Genomic DNA, 6822 nt, shown 5'->3' with positions numbered 1-6822 from the left:
TATTGTACTTACCATATTCATCCAATTATCAAAAACAGAAATAATTTGACTGTAATGCCGACTACAATGACTTTGCTGTCCCAATACTTTTAAACCAAAACCGGACAAAAATGAAGGTCAATTGGAATCTCTACTAATAATGTTATGCTGCTGAGAGTTGGGGGATGTTTTGAAGAATATTGTTTTGAGCAAGGGTGATGAAGGGGTTACTGGAATTTATATTACGAATAAAGAGTCAGCATGAGAGCTAAATCTCTTTTTGAGCTAAAGCTCTGGTTTTGGCTTCACAAAATTACCAAAAGCATCAATGCATATCTTCATATTCATGACTAGGAATCTGAGAGGGCAATTTGAGCTATTTCAGCATGGCCAGCAGCCATATCACCCTGCAACTCACAACTGGCAACCCACTGAAGCTCAGCAGGTGTGTAGCCTGGTCAGTACCTGGATGGGAGACCTCCTGGGAAAAACTAAAGTAGCTGCTGGAAGAGGTGTTAGTGGGGCCAGCAGTGGGTGCTCACCCCCTGGGTCCTAATGCCCTAGAATAGAGACAGGGACACTATACTGTAAAAAGGCGCCATCCTTTGGATGAGATGTAAAACCGAGGTCCTGACTCTCTGTGGTCATTAAAAATCCCAGGGCGTTTCTCGAAAAGAGTAGGGGTGTAACCCTGGAGTCCTGTCCTAATTTTCCATTGACCCTTACCAATCATGGCCTTCTAATAATCCCCATCTATGAATTGGTGTCACGATTATAGTCCCCCCTCCTTAAGGGTGCTCCAGCCCTTTCACTTTAGACTTAATTCTGTGCACCTGACCCCTTTTCCCAGCCCACCTTAAAAGCCAGGCGCTGACGTTCATCCTGGCTCTGCATCTGGTTTCCACACCGTGCGAGTCCAGGACCTGGAAACGCCTGGTCCCGTTAAGGTTTTAATCTCTGTTCCCGTTCCCTGTCCGCCGGTTCCGACCCGGTTCATGGTTTTAATTCCTTGTTTGGATGGATCACCTGGCTATGGACTTATTCTTGTGTTTTTGGATTCCCTCTATGGATTACTTTTGGATTGTTTGCCTCGGCCACACCTCCGCCGTGCACCAGCGCACTTTGGATACGCCCCCCTGTTTTCAGCCCCGTATTCCTGCATGACGTTTTCCTAGTGTTTCCCCACTTCTTCGGATTGTGTTGTCCGCATAGGGTCCGCAAAGAACTGTTCATTACAATTGGCTTCTGTTCTGTTCTACTCCCCACTGATAGCTGATGTTTGGTGAGTGTTCTGGCACACTATGGCTACTGACGCATCATCCAGGTGGATGCTACACATTGGTGGTGGTGGAGGGGAGTCCCCATTACCTGTAAAGTGTTTTGAGTGGAGTTTCCAGAAAAGTGTAAGCATTTATTATTATTATTATTATTATTATTATTATTATTATTATTATTATTATTATTTCGCAAGGCCAAGGGACAGAAAACCATTTTTTCTTTGGAAAGTTATCTGGGAAACTGGGCAGGTAAGCCAGGGCCATGGGTGGAAATTATCAAACTGGACGCCAACACCATGCCAGGTAGGATGCCAACTTGGAAAGGAGGGAGACCCATCTCACCCCTGACTGGAATGTGACCAGGACACCTGAAATAGTGTGGACTGTAGAACAAAGACAGGGTGAGTTGGAGAAATGATGGGCATTAAGGATGAGGTGGATGGATGACCCTGACAGTTGTGCTGTGAAGCCCCATAGAGAGGCAACATCATCAGGACAAGCTGAAGGAGATCGGCAGACATCATGGCAGCTCTGACAAGTGATTCGGTTTCCATGGCTTGTGGAAAGTTCGGTCTACAGAGGCAAGACCTGTGGATTTTGGCTGCTGGAAGAATTTTTAGCAGATTGGTGGGGCTGTGTTGGGATGGAATGGGGTGGACACCTGGGAGATGTGTGAGAAAGGCTGTGGGCTTAGGGAGACAAGGGACAAGAGGCTGAGCCATTGTGGAGACAAGACAAAGGTTAAGGGTGCGGATGTCAGAGAAGTAGAAATTGGATGAGAAGTGCACAGTTACTGTAGGTAATAATGTAGTAAAAACATCAGACTGGGAAAACTCAGGCTTTTCTGTTACCATGAAAGTTGCCCTTAAGTCACTCCCCCATACAATTGTTGGATGTGAAGCAAAACAAATGAGAACAACTTGTTTTTTTTTTTTTAACAAACCACAGTTATGAGACAAAGCCTGTTCTTTCAAGTGTTCAGTTGAGTCTACCTTTGTCGCCAACACTGATGTCATCTGGGACTTCTGGTGCCTTTTGTAGTGCAAGACTTGACATGTTTTCGAAATGGTGATTAAATGAAGATAGTGGTTTCTGTGGAAATTAATTTGCAAGAAATAGCCAGGAAATTGCTCATGTTCAACCTCTCAAACTACTGTTGAGTAACCTTCTACTGAAGAATTGGCCTTAGGATAAATATTTTAAAAATTAAATTTGGTATGCACTGCATACATTCTAAAAATATGTGTAAAATATAATTAAAAATATATGCTTTTTTAAAATTAGGTTTTATTATTGACTAGAAACTGTCTGATAACATGTCTTTTGTCAAGACATGAATTAGGTCTTTGGATCAATTAGAAACTATTGATAATATACTGTGAAATATACACAGATGATGGATGTCAGATCAGATATGTCCACAGAGCTAAAAGGAATATATTAGATATTACTATGGTTAGGATTGGAGAACTATAAAAAGAACATCTTCATATCCAAATATGACTTTTTTTACTGCCTTCACGTAACTGATCTAGTGAGTTATACCACACATTTGATGCTTTAACATACTAAAACTATTTCTGTATTTACTATGTTCAGATGGTCTGTCTTTACACAAGCTCTGCGTACAGAAACTGAGCCCATATTGGTTTCTACAGCAAATCAAGTATATGAGTCCTAAACAATGTGTTTGATTTCCTTTAAATACAAAAGTGCTTTTTGGGGTTCTGAAAGAGATTAAACAAACACTGCATCTCTGATATTACTATGCCTCTAATATACTATATGTGTATGTATTTGTCTCAACTTTAACAAGAGTCATTCATTGTCATGAAGTTTTGAAGACCTGTTTATTCCAGGATTCAAAGATGTTCTATAATAATCACAGAATAATCACTTTGACATTACAATATACTGTACACCATTGCATAGAGACTATACTGTGGTTTCGTATAGAACATTTCCTGTTCTTTCTACCCCACACTGTATTGTACCTTAAATAACTACTACTATTACTCATCCTGTTGAATGTGATAAATATCTTCAGGCAATTCGAAGGCTATGAATTTATCACACAAAAATGTTAGACAAACCCTATATAAGATAACAAGAATTTATGATTGCCTACAATCAAAACAAGTGGTTTCTCACAGGCAGAAGCCTGATCTGTTAACCACACAATTTTAATGAATATAAAATATGGTATAACTGCAAAAAAATGATTAATTAAACTTTTGTTGTTCAAGTAAGGAATTCCACCATTTTTTACTTTTTATTTATTAAGTAATTTAATGTTATATTAAAGGTGTGATAATATTATACTAATGTTTCAATTAAATTGTCTCATTACTTTGAGGGTGCACTTGAATCTGTTCTGTTCTTGAAACTCCTTATTATTCAACACGGATTGGTTTGCTTTAAGTGCTTTTTTTGTAAGCAGTGTAATGAAATTGAAATGCAAAATTAATAGGAAAACGAAAGAGCTGCTTCAGAGTAACTGCGATTTTCCTAATAATTCTCTTTTATTTGCTGTTGGTTACAACTGCATGTATACCTGTGTGTCTCAAACTAAAAAATACCTGTTATGAATCTTAATCTTTCAGATTAAGAGAACACAGAGAACATCAAGAAGTCTCTGGATGCCTGATTGAGAAGCACAGATCCAGAGTAGCCCAGCAGAACAATTCCAGCTAACGTGATAGATTACTCACTCCATGGAGAGCTCATACCATACTATTGAGCAATCAGCTTTGAAAGACATTGCAATTTGGATCCACTCCCCTCTTAAAAAATAAACAGACATATCTTTTGTACATAAATCAAAATCAGAGTTCAGTAACAGAGAGATCATTAGTGATTAGAGGAAACGAAGCAATATTTTATCTTCATCCAGGAAAGTCTGACCTTGGATGACAAATATTGCGGTATGATACAAATTGACATGGAAGACTTGATTGGGCATAATCAACAAAATGTTGGTTGTTTTCTTTTGTTTTCTATCAAAGATAAAACTGCTAAAGGAATTGGATTGTTAAATCTTTACTGTTTCATGAAGATCACACCAATTCCTAACTGTATTAAAAAAGAACCCACACAAAATATGCTTGCCAAAAATGCATAACTTACTTCCCACATTAATTTGACCAAGTGTCTGGAAAGCTATGGTAATGCTTGAGTTTATTTATCTCTTTCTATTTTCAGGATAGCGTCCACAAGTACAACATGCTTCTCAAGTTTCTATTAATGCATGCATTCAAACTCTTACCTATTTTGGTCATCAATATTTATTTATTTTCTTCTTGTCGCTGTTAATTTTAATTCGAGTATATTAGAACGTCAACTGAAGTGTAACAGATTCAAGTGTTCTGTAATATTTTGACCTGATGGGCCGATTTTATTTTACAATTTACATTGTAAAAGGTACTTTAGCGGCATATAAGGTTTAATTGAGCAAAGCCGTTCAGAAAAAAAGTGCTATTGACTATTCCTGTCTACCTGGATTTTCCAAATATAGCTGCATATTTGAATAGGCAAATGCATTATAAAGAACTCTGCAAAAATCTGGAAGGATTTAGAGAATTTCGGTCTCTCAGAATGTAGCATTTAATTCCTTTTTAAAGGGTGCCACCTAGTGGAACTGAATTAAATGAATGAAAATTTATCAGCCGTTTACCAAGGAACGATGAAAAGTAGTCAAATAACACAGTAATTCCCAGCCTTGGTCCTGTAAGACAAGTGTCTATGCTGTTTTGTTATCAGTTTAACTGTCAACTACTTGGTTCACTGAACCCTTAACTGAAGTACTAAGTTCAGCTTAACTACTGTGAGATTCATACCCCCTATTGAAAGCTGCTTATTCTCGTGAATGGCTAGTCACTGTTCTGTTCTCACCAGGAAGACTGATTAATTTTTCAAAGATGTACGCATCAGGTTTTTGCGTAGAGCAAAAGTATATACTGATAACAAGAAAAAAGGCTTAAATTTGTGCAACAAGACAAATAATAACTTTTATTGGGTGGTATTGGCGAACACATTTAACCATGTCCCTCGGACCACACCTATACCATCTACCTCATTATGATTTCTTATTTTTTGCACATCTCCAGTCATTGTTTACACATCTGCATTTTTTACATTTAAACTGTTTACTTGTACATTGTCTACTGTTTGTATATTGTCTTGATGCACTGTCTGCACTTTGTGTTTTTACACTTGTTTTAACAATTGAGAGACTTTCTTTAAAGGAAGAATTGTATTGTACCATGACATGTACCGGTTACATATGGCAATAAAGTTCAAGTTCAAGTTCAAGGTGGTGCAGTAGCTAGCATTGCTGTCTTCAGGCGTCTCCACTCAACTGTCTCTACTCATCTGCGTGGAGTTTTTATGTTCTGCCCGTGTTTTGCATGGGTTTCCTCCAGGGGCTCTGGTTTACCCCCGTAGTCCAAAGTCCATAGTCAATTGACTTCTGGAAAAAACTGGCCCTGGTGTGAGTGTGTGCGTGTCTCAGTCTGTGTCTGCCCTGCAATGGACTGGATTTGATGTGCTGTAGCTTTAACTGGCATCACGTAGTACGTAGTTCCAATGGAGAAAAGAGCAGTCTGTTATCGAGAATGTAGTAGTCTCAAGACAAACAGACTAAGTGCATTGCCATGAATCTGATTACACTAAGAAATAAAACCAATCTGAGGTATTTGGTATGTCAATCTCTATAAACAAATTGTTACTTTTAGCTGAGATACTGACTATCACAGACTATAAGAGCAGGAAGCACTTGGTCTTCTTCAACTAGAAACCGTCTGGGAAATGAAACAAGACTATCAAACCAGACTCTTTCTAACTGGGAATTTTTGGGGTTGAAGAGCTGAAGATCCAGGAGTGTGAAAACATACGATTATCATATATACAGTCAATGACAGGAGGAATAATCTCCAGCAGTGTTTCCCTAGATATCAGCCTGTAAATAAAATCTTCAGTTTCTCATTTTTTGACAGACATGTCATGGTCTAAGAGTATTCAATATTAGATATGAGGGGTGATTTTGCAAGAATAAAATAAGATTAATCTAAGACACCTGTGTATATTCTTGTAGCCTAAAATTGCTCATAAAGGTATGCAAATCAAAGCATACTCTTATTTATACCAAAGATCTCTACTCTACTCACAAAAATGCCCTTTAAATTAAGTTTGTTCTTTCTACAGCAGAAGTAATGTAGCAATAGATCTCTGTGTGGCAGGCCTCTCAGCAGGAGTGGATGGAGAGTCCCAATGACTTTGCATTAAGCTAGATCACCTGGGCCAGATTTCAGAATCTGGATGAGCCACAGGTGTGCTGGATGCATAAATGCTTCTTTTTAGCACTTTGTTTGTTTGTGTTCTGCAGAAGGCTTTGGCAAGGGAGCATCTTGCGTGATGGAAAGGGTGAGGTGATGAGGTATGTGGTGTTTGCCCCACCCCCACGTGATTAATGCCAGTGACTCCAGGAATTCTGTTTGCAGGATGTGGGACTGGACCTCAAGGCCCTCAGACCTGTATGTAAGAAACATGTTATGTGACTAATAGAACA

This window comes from Lepisosteus platostomus, chromosome 4, assembly GCF_059453375.1.
Source record: "Lepisosteus platostomus isolate fLepPlt1 chromosome 4, fLepPlt1.hap1, whole genome shotgun sequence".
In the NCBI taxonomy this organism is placed as follows: domain Eukaryota; kingdom Metazoa; phylum Chordata; class Actinopteri; order Semionotiformes; family Lepisosteidae; genus Lepisosteus; species Lepisosteus platostomus.
The sequence above is the reverse complement of the archived record's forward strand: the minus strand, read 5'-3'. Positions refer to the sequence as shown.